The sequence below is a fragment of the Miscanthus floridulus genome, chromosome 10 (genome assembly GCF_019320115.1).
Source record: "Miscanthus floridulus cultivar M001 chromosome 10, ASM1932011v1, whole genome shotgun sequence".
NCBI lineage: Eukaryota > Viridiplantae > Streptophyta > Magnoliopsida > Poales > Poaceae > Miscanthus > Miscanthus floridulus.
The window spans coordinates 8,373,597-8,384,651 of NC_089589.1; positions in this window are offsets into that span (position 1 = coordinate 8,373,597).

The following is an 11,055-nucleotide window of genomic DNA, read 5'->3' on the forward strand; positions in this document are numbered from 1 at the left end:
ATTGCGAATAATGAAATCATCATCACTCGCACCACCGGCCTGACATGCAAGCCGCTAGTCTTCGAGCCAAAGCCCAAGATTTGTTTCGCTAGAATATTTAGAGATGTTGGTAGGAGGTCGATACCTTAGGGGGAACGCGGCATTGAGGATGTGCCGACCGAAGGCCTGAGGACCTGGCAGGCCGGGGCTCGGGCTTCGGTCCTCGTTGCTGTCATAGCGTCCGCCACGTTAGGGATGGTAGCCGCGGCATGCTGCTTCTCCATCGTCGCCGTGGGCGCGTTTCCGAGCGTCGATGATGCTACGTACGTCGCGGCCATGGCCGAGGCGTTGACATACTAGGACGGCAGAAGGTTGCCTGCCGCCTGGCGGTGTTTGGTGAACGGATATGTCCCTGGTGGGATGCACTGAGGGCGTGCGCTGGCTGGTGTCGGGTTCGCATTGTCGGGACAATGAACTTTCCGCCTGTTGTGGCGCCGCACGCTCAAGCAACGTGCGAATTTCTCGGCGGGCGCGATGATCCTCGGACGTTGCGGCCTCCGAAAGGCCATGCAGCAAGGCGGTTGCTGCGGCGATGTTCTGGCTGGCTCGGGCAAAGTGAGGAAGGGTCCCATTGTTGGTGAGGATCCTTTGGTGTACGGTGTGGGCCGTGGCACGCGCACGCCCCCCGTCTTTGCGACGTTCAATCTCGCGATTGATGTTTGCGTACTCTCGGACGAGCCCTTGCCTAGCCTCATCGATCTCTTACTGATGGGCCCTCAGCTGCTCCATCCTTAGGCGAGATGGGACAGTCGTCTCTTCCCCAGATCTGCCGTCAAGGTTGTTTGGAGGGGTGACCTCTTCCCCGGGGACACTTTCGATGTGACCCTCAGGGTTCTATGTCATGAAGCATTCCCAGGAAGGGTGGTGGCTCCCCTTACTGGAATCCAAGCTAGAGAACGATCCTGGCTCCATGTTGAGGAGCCCGTAGAGGGTCTCCGTATCATGCTCAATCGCCCCCATGAACTCGATGTTCGTGGGTGACTGAACCATACGTAGTGCCAGAAGGTGGCCAGCGATCGCTACAGCGTTGTAGAGACTGAACGGAAACGCTGTCGGGGCGCTCCGTACAGGACCTTCCGGACACAGAGTGACGTTGTGCGTGACCTCCCTTGATGACTGGGGTCCAAGGGAGTTGCCCGGTGGGCCCTCAAGCCTAAGACAGCTGAGGCCGATGGAAGGGAGAGACGAGGTGGCTGTGTGAGTCAGCGTCAGCTCTCCTCCTAGTGTGATGATGAAATCTAGATCGCCGAAACACACGTGTGCGCCCGGGGCCCAGCTGATTGCGTGGGTGGTCATCCGAGGCCTTTTCTGGAATGCGCAAGCTCCCCTACCTGGCGCGCCAACTATCGGTGTTTCGTACGAGCACCAGCAAGTAAATTTATAGTAATGCGCGTTAGGCTCGGATGGTGCACTAAAGGACACAAGATTTATACTGGTTCAGGCCAAATGTCCCTACGTCCAGTTTGTTGCTGCTCGTGTTATTAGCACCGTGAACGGTCTGTAGTAAGGGGTACAAACGACCGAGAGAGGGACTGGTCCCAAGTCTCTGATGGAAAGGTTGAAAGGAGGTCAAGAGCATCGTAGCAGCTTGACTGTGTGTATGTGTGTCTTCTTATTTGGTTCAAAGTCTGTCCCTTTGATGGAGGAAGCGCATCCCCTTTTATAGAGGAAGGGGCTGGCTTTTACAAGGGTGAGGGTTTAGGATGTGTACTCTACTTAGTCTTGTGGCTCACATCTACCTAGCCTAGTTCTTCATTCTGATGAGTACGAAGGAAGATAAGCGCCTATAATACTATCGTTGTCTCTGTAGAATGTCAGGTTGATTATAGAATGCTGTCCTGCGCAGGGTATGGGCTGTAGTACAGTGGTTTTGACTTATTGGCCTCTCCCAGCCATGCTCCACACGCCTTCTGGTTCCTGTGAGTCTTCATCAGAGGGACGAGGGGTTGGGGTCCGGAGTGATGCTGTGGTCAAGGCCTTATGACTTGGCGGACCTAAGGGGTTGGGTAGCGGGTGCTGCTCCCTCGGGTCCATAGCATGGTGATGGAATATCCGTCATTCGTGGAGATAGCAAATCCTTTTTTGGAGCGTAGCGGTTGTCGTATATCTTCGTCGGGTTCCGTGTCCTAGGGCTGAAGGTGGCGCCTACAACTCTACAGGGCGAGGAGCACGCACCTGTACAACCTTTCGGGCTCTGCGGTGCCCAGAAGGGTCTAAAGCACCTGTCCCGTCATCCTCTGGCAGTACTTTTCCTGCCAGGGCGTAGGGTATGGTCCTTGGAGCCATGGTTGACCCAAACATCTTGTCCTACCCTGTACCTATCATCTTGAGGGAACGGGGAGAAGTTGTCAGGTAAGATGAATCCAGTCTTCAGATATGGAGCAGGGTGAGGCTCGTTCCTTGCCGTCGGGCGAAACAGAGACCAATCCCTATCTCTTGGGCGAGACTGACCTTGCCCCTCCAGGGTCGGGCGAGGCAGAATCTATCCCTCAGCCCTCGGGCGAGACCGAGCCCGCCCTAAAGGCGTCGGGCGAGACGGAGACTAGCCCTGAGCCCTCGAGCACGGCAGAGCCACCTCAAAGGCGTCGGGCGAGACGGAGTCTATCCCTCGGCCCTCGGGCAAGACCGAGCCGGCCCCAAAGGCGTCGGGCGAGACAGAGACTAACCCTGAGCCCTCGGGCGAGGCAGAGCTATCTCAAAAGGTGTCGAGCGAGACGGAACCAAACTCCTGTCATTCGAACAAGGGACGAAACGACGCTCTTGTGTGTCCAGAAGTTTTTAACGTTAGGTGGTTATTGGTTCCACCTTCTGGGGTACCCCGGTATTAGGTCCCCGACACCAACCTTGTTATAAAGGGATAAAATAGACTAGTTTAAGAGACTATCTGAACACAGCCTAACTTAAGGAGTATTTTGGACTTTTTACTATTGCGATTATATCCTTGTTATGAGTGTAACTTTTACCTAACCGGTCAGGCTAGTGCCTGGACTTTCGGACGGGGGCTAGCATCCGGATGCCCGTGCCTGCTATACCTGCTCGCGCCCTCGTGTATGGTCATGCCGATGCGCCCATCCGCGCACCTGGATGCCGCTCTGTATCCTGCACCTACGCGCGCCCACACGGGGGCCGTGTCTCGATCTACGGTCACACCATTTCTCGTGCCTGCCGCTCGCACCCCTCTAAGCCCACACGCATGCAAGCGAGCCCAGCACAGCAAGCGGTTGCGACAGATGGGTCCCACTACAACATGTGCAAACAACATATCTACTTTTGCAACATCTGGATGAAACACTTGCAATACATGTCTAAAAACAGTTGAAACACTTGCAACATACGTCTGAAACACCAGAAAACACGTGTGTAGCCATTGCAAAACATATGCAACATCCAGATGAAACACTTGCAATACACGTCTAAAAACAGTTGAAACACTTGCAACATACATCTGAAACACCAGAAAACACGTGTGTAGCCATTGCAAAACATATGCAACATCCAGATGAAACACTTGCAACTTTTGTGTGAAACATATGCAACATCTAGATAAAACACTTGCAGCATACGTCCGAAAACACAGATAAAACATTGGGAACACACCTTTGCAATATACGTGTACAATCATTGCAACATATGCAACATCCCGATCTACTTTTGCAACATCCATCTGAAACACTTGCAACATACCTCTGAAACATCTTAAACACTTGAAACATACACTTGCAACATGCGCTTTAACCGCAATATCACCTTGCTGCTTGGACGAATGGAGCTTGTCGTTGTGGATCTCGATGCCGGCGTAGAGGTTGGCGGCGCATGGAGCTCGCCGGTGCGCCAGCGGAGTGGCGCACTGCGTGGGCGAGCACTTGCTCGGAGGGCACCACCTACGCGAGGCCACGAGCACCCCTGGCAAGTAGGAGGCCGGGCAGGGGCAAGCACCTGCGAGTCTGCGATTGGCGCGGCATGGACCCGCACGGGCAGGGCACGCACGCATTGTGCAGGGCACGAGCACCGCAACTATACCATGAGGCCGCGCGATTGGGAGGAAGGCGTGGGGCCCACCTGTGGCAGAGTGAAGCACGCGTCTAGGCAGTGATGCTGAGTAGTGTGTGTTGGCCATGGAACGAGTGGAGTGGAGAGGATGACCCTCGGTGGGGAGTGGAGGAGATGTTTTTTTAGAGAGAAATAAAGGAGCCATGAACGAGTGGAGTGCAGAGGATGAGGAGTAGAGGAGATATTTTTTAAGAGAGATAGAGGAGCCATAGAGAGCAGGCGATGTTGGGCCGGTAGCGTGCAGGCTCAGGAAACGCCGTGTCTGTCCTTCCGGACGCCCTGAGGGTACCATTATCGTTACCTAATTTATGGTCGTATGAGCATCCAAACTTACGGTTCAGAACTAAATTAAAGTGTTCTAAAAATTCATATCTAATCTTAAACCATATGTTCAAGATTTTCTTAAACTACAGATATATACCTACAGTAGCTCTTAAGAAACCCACGGAAATATGATTGCTCAGTTGGAGCTCGCATGCATGTATATCTCCGGTTCCTTCCGTGCATCTTGTACTTTTGACTTTCGCTCCTCTAGCTAGTCACCATGCATAAATAAAAAAAAAATAAAAGGGAGAGACGAATCTGGGATGGCAAAAATAATAATGTGGCTGGGGTTTGTTCATGGGGATGGCTAGATTGGCCTTCGTTGACTCGGAATTTCAGATGGATGAATCAAACGATGACGGTGCCGTACGAACGTGCTACGGAAGGGCGGAAGGCCATCAGCAGGCTGCATATTCGCTAAGCTGACTTATCATCAGATAACGACGATGACAAGGCGACTTCTTCTTCACTTCTCTCCATGCATGTGTCGTTGTTTTCCCTAGCTACTAGTCATGGTCATCAACATCAGGCCATGGACAGTGACAACACCCCAACCAACAATGAACTGAACTGGTCAGTTTCAGCATAGACAGAGAAGCTTCATAATTGGTTTCAGCAAAGATAAACTTTAATTAATTTATTTATTCGGAGGAGGCGTCTTCTCGTCTCGTCTTCGCCTTTCCCGGGGAGGCTAGCTCCACCGCAGCGGCCACTCATCTGGTGTAGGAGTACTCCCTGCCCGGCGAAGCACTGGCTTCACTTCAGTTGACGTTGGTGGTTGCTGTTACGGTGCCGTACCTACAAAGGACAAGGACAGATGGGTGCAGCCGTTCCGTTCCGTGGAGTAGGACAGTCCAGTTCCAGTACTGACCTCCCCTGATAAGCACTACTGACTCGATCGAGGTCTTCCTGGGAAGGCTTTACCTGCACTGCATGCTGCGATCACCAGCTGTCGCAGCTACTACCAGCTAAAAGTATAGGAGTACGTACTCGGTAGTACTCCTAGACCTCGCTTCAAAATTTTGTTTTTATTTCTCGTGGAAGGGAATTTTATTTTATATCTACACCTAGAGTTTTATCATGAAATTATTTTTTGGCATAGTTGTATATCCAAAGAACACTTTAGTTCACTAGTAGAGAACCGAGCTATACTTCTGGTTCTCAACCCCTTCAATCCCGGTTTTGAAATCGAGAGCACGAATCCGGGAGTAGACTTTTACTCCCGGTGGGAGGGACGAACCGGAAGTAAAAGTTAACCTTTGGTGCTACCAACCGGGACTAAAGGTCCCCTGTAGCAAAAGCCTGCCGCAGTAGCCGTTGGGCAGGGATCTTTAATCCCGGTTGGAGCTACAAACCGGGACTAAAGGTCTGTCTACTCCCAAACGTAAAAAATACCGGGACTAAAGTCAAATTTCGAGATGTGATCAAAGATCGTTTCTCTACTGGTGGTTGAAATATGAAAATAAGCTCGAATGAATTGACCGAGGCTAAACACATACGAGACCAGAGGCATCTTATAAAAAACATCGTACTGATGATGTGTTTACCTCCGATTGATAAAAAAATATCACTAGATAGTAAAAGGCAGGGACTATATTCCATGGCACTAGATTCGGAGCAATTAATTAATCGCTGAAGATGTGGATACAGAAAAAGAATATTTGGTATATATGTCAATTGGAAACCTAATTAGAGATATGGTTCCACTTTTCATAAAGATGGAGATGGCATAGTAGGTAACTTATATGGCCCATTCCCACTCTCTACACTAAGCATCCACCAAAAGTGTTTTGTCATGCGCATACCTAAACTATATCCATTTGATTCTTTTCATCTTATATCTAGGCTCTATCTGTTTCAGCCTTCTTTATTTCCAACTTGCTATCTGTTCGCTACCTCCCCAGCCGCCGCCCGCCTGCCCCGCCGTTGGACCTGTCCCCCACAGCCAAATCTAGGTGCGCCAAGCCTGGCCGCGCCTCCACGGTCGCTGTGGGCCCTTCTCCAACCTGTGAGATGCCTCCTCCGCCGTGGCACCGCCCAGCGCTGTGGGCCCCTTCTCCACTGCAGCCACCTTAAGCTGACTCGTCGCTGGTCCATGCCACCACCACCGCTTGGTGTCTCCAAGTCCAGCCCTTGCCGACCCCTCATAGACGCCTGCCGGAGCTTTCTCCCCGTCGGCCCTCATCATCATGATCTCCCTTCACACACGGGACAAACAACGGCGTGGCGTGGCAGCGAACACGTGCGTGATGATGAAATTAGGCGGCCAGCCCACGGGCGTGATGACACAAACTAAACAATGTGACTAACAAGGTTACACAAACCAAATTAGCCATGCAAAGGAGCTACTTCTATGCTACACAAGCAAGAAAGTAACTAGTGAGCTACACAAGCTTAACTAAATACAAGAGCAACTACACAAGCACAATGTATATGAAAGTAATTACAAGCTTGTGTAACGAGGATGTAAACCAACGGAAAGAACAAGGTTAACCCAGTGATTTTTCTCCCGAGGTTCACGTGATTGCCAACACGCTAGTCCCCGTTGCGTCGACCGCTCACTTGGTGGTTCGACGGCTAATTGGCATCACCCGCCAAGCTCACACGTCGGGCACCGCAAGAACCAACCCCGAAAGTGAGGGTAGCTCAATGACACGCTTTACTAGAGTTGCTCTTCGTGGCTCCCGCGGGGCGAGCACAATGCCCCTCACAAACCTCTTCTTCAGAGCACCGCACAAGCTTCTTGCGGGCTTCGACGAAGACCACCACCAAGTCGTCTAGGAGATGGCAACCTCCAAGAGTAACAAGCACCACCGGCTTGCAACTCGATCACCTAGTGCCAATCGATGCAACCTCACGATGCAATCACACTAGAATCGCTCTCTCACATAATCAAATGATCACTATCAAGTATATGTGAGATGGAGGCCTCCCAAGCACTCACAAGCATCGACACAAAGTCCCCCAAAGTGCTCAGCTCTAGCCATGGCTGAGACCACCTTCTATTTATAGCCCCATGGGCTAAACTAGCCGTTACCCCTTCACTGGGCAAAACTCAGGACGACCGGACGCGCCGGTCATATCGACCGGACGCAGCACCTCAGCATCCGATCAACGGATGCTCACCATGTATCACCTCTGTTCAACCTCAGTCGCTTGATCTCAACGGTCAAGTGATGACCGGACGCAGCTGCTCAAAGTGATCGGACGCACCAACACCAGCGTCCGGTCGTTCCCAGTAAGGTTCCACTCATGACCGGATGCGTCCGGTCGGTCACGATTAGACGCAACATCAGCGGTCCTTCCTCCAACTTTTTTGCGTCGCCTACGTCACCGTACGTCAGCCTGATCGGACGCACCCTGCCAGCGTCCGGTCACTTTCAGCGCCAACGTCCGATCGAAGACCGATGCATGCGCGCTCTCTGCTGCCACTGACCGGACGTAGGACCCCAGCGTTCGGTCACCACGTGACCAGCGTCCGGTCCACTCAATGAGACCCTGTCTTTTCTGTATAGGGCACCGGTGGCATCGTCGGACTGTCCGCACTCTACGGGCAGACACTCCGCCGATGTAGTTCGAACCCTTGTCGCCTTAGTTTCATCGTCGAGTTGATCCACATCAACTCCAACTTCATCTCCTTTGTAAATGTGCCAACACCACCAAGTGTACACCACCATGTGTATGTGTGTTATCATTTTCACAATCATTTTCCAAATGATTAGCCAATCAACTTGCCACGCCACTCGATCCTAGCGACGATGCAAAGTTAGATCACTCAAGTGGCACTAGATGACCGATATGCAAACAAGTTTGCCCCTCTTGATAGTACGGCCATCTATCCTAAATCCGGTCATCAACTTCTCTACACACCTATGACCGGTGAAATGAAATGCCCTAGGTTATACCTTTGCCTCGCACATTCCATTTCATCTCCTCCAATGTTGATGCAACACATACACCAACATGATCAACAATGATATGATTCACTTCATATCATCACGTGATCATATTGGTTCATCGATCTTGACTTCACTTGCTTTTCACCGTTGCCTTCGTCCATCGGCGCCAAGTCTTGCCTAAGCTTCACCACCACGCGGTCCATCGCTCCAAAGCCTCCAACTTGCCCTTCACGCTTGCAACCGGTCCATCAAGCCAAGTCATGTCTTGATCTTCTCTACCTTGATCACATGACTCAATGTCATGTCTCATTTGCAATGAGCTCCTTCATCATCACATGTGTGAGCTTTGCAACATCTCCGAGCCATTTTCACCTTCATGGCATATGTTGCTCATATACCTGTGGACTAATCATCTGTGTATCTCACATAAACACAATTAGTCCATCTAGATTGTCACTCAATTACCAAAACCACACAAGGACCTTTTCACACGGGGCAGGGCGAGCATGCATTGTGCAGGCGCGAGCACCGCAACTATACCATGAGGCGCGCGATTGGGAGGAAGGCATGGGGCCCGCCCACGGCAGAGTGAAGCACGCGTCTGGGCAGTGATGCTGAGTAGTGTGCTGTTGGCCATGGAATGAGTGGAGTGGAGAGGATGACCCTCGATGGGGAGTGGGGGAGATATTTTTGAGAGAGAAATAAAGGAGCCGTGAACGAGTGGAGTGGGGAGGATGAGGAGTAGAGAAGATATTTTTAAGAGAGATAGAGGAGCCGTAGAGAGCAGACGATGTTGGGCCGGTAGCGCGTAGGCCCGGGAAACGCCGTCGATGTTGGGCCGGTAGCGCGTAGGCCCGGAAAACGCCGTGTCTGTCCTTCCGGATGTCCCGAGGGTACCATTATCGTTACCTAATTTATGGTCGTATGAGCATCCAAACTTAGGGTTCAGAACTAAATTAAAGTGTTCTAAAAATCCATATCTAATCTTAAACCATATGTTCAAGATTTTCTTAAACTACAGATATATACCTACAGTAGCTCTTAAGAAACCCACGGAAATATGATTGCTCAGTTGGAGCTCGCATGCATGTATATCTCCGGTTCCTTCCGTGCATCTTGTACTTTTGACTTTCGCTCCTCTAGCTAGTCACCATGCATAAATAAATAAAAAAATAAAAGGGAGAGACGAATCTGGGATGGCAAAAATAATAATGTGGCTGGGGTTTGTTCATGGGGATGGCTAGATTGGCCTTCGTTGACTCGGAATTTCAGATGGATGAATCAAACGATGACGGTGCCGTACGAACGTGCTACGGAAGGGCGGAAGGCCATCAGCAGGCTGCATATTCGCTAAGCTGACTTATCATCAGATAACGACGATGACAAGGCGACTTCTTCTTCACTTCTCTCCATGCATGTGTCGTTGTTTTCCCTAGCTACTAGTCATGGTCATCAACATCAGGCCATGGACAGTGACAACACCCCAACCAACAATGAACTGAACTGGTCAGTTTCAGCATAGACAGAGAAGCTTCATAATTGGTTTCAGCAAAGATAAACTTTAATTAATTTATTTATTCGGAGGAGGCGTCTTCTCGTCTCGTCTTCGCCTTTCCCGGGGAGGCTAGCTCCACCGCAGCGGCCACTCATCTGGTGTAGGAGTACTCCCTGCCCGGCGAAGCACTGGCTTCACTTCAGTTGACGTTGGTGGTTGCTGTTACGGTGCCGTACCTACAAAGGACAAGGACAGATGGGTGCAGCCGTTCCGTTCCGTGGAGTAGGACAGTCCAGTTCCAGTACTGACCTCCCCTGATAAGCACTACTGACTCGATCGAGGTCTTCCTGGGAAGGCTTTACCTGCACTGCATGTTGCGATGGCCCACATCAACTCGATCAAAGAGTCACAGTTGCCCCGTTCGGCTAGCCGAAACTGGATGAAAACACTATTCTGACTGAATTCTTGTGAGAGAAAAATATTGTTTTGATTAAAAAAACAAGCCGATTTCTGAGTAAGCCGAAAATCATCGACGTCTGTGTGCCCATCACCAGCTGTCGCAGCTACTACCAGCTAAAAGTATAGGAGTACGTACTCAGTACTACTCCTAGACCTCGCTCCAAAATTTTGTTTTTATTTCTCGTGGAAGGGAATTTTATTTTATATCTACACCTAGAGTTTTATCATGAAATTGATTTTTGGCGTAGTTGTATATCCAAAGATCACTTTAGTTGAAATATGAAAATAAGCTTGAATGAATTGACCGAGGCTAAACACATACGAGACCAAAGGCATCTTATCAAAAAACATCCAACTCATGATGTGTTTACCTCCGATTGATAAAAAAATATCACTAGATAGTAAAAGTCAGGGACTATATTCCGTAGCACTAGATTCGGAGCAATTAAATAATCGCTGAAGATGTGGATACAGAAAAAGAATATTTGGTATATATGTCAATTGGAAACCTAATTAGAGATATGGTTCCACTTTTCATAAAGATAGGAGATGGCATAGTAGGTAACCTGTATGGCCCATTCCCACTCTCTACACTAAGCATCCACCAAAAGTGTTTTGTCGTGCGCATACCTAAACTATATCCATTTGCTCCTTTTCATCTTATATCTAGGCTCTATCTCTTTCAGCCTTCTTTATTTCCAACTTGCTATCTGTTCGCTACCTCCCCAGCCGCCGCCCGACTGCCCCGTCGTTGGACCTGTCCCCCACAGCCAAATCTAGGTGCGCCAA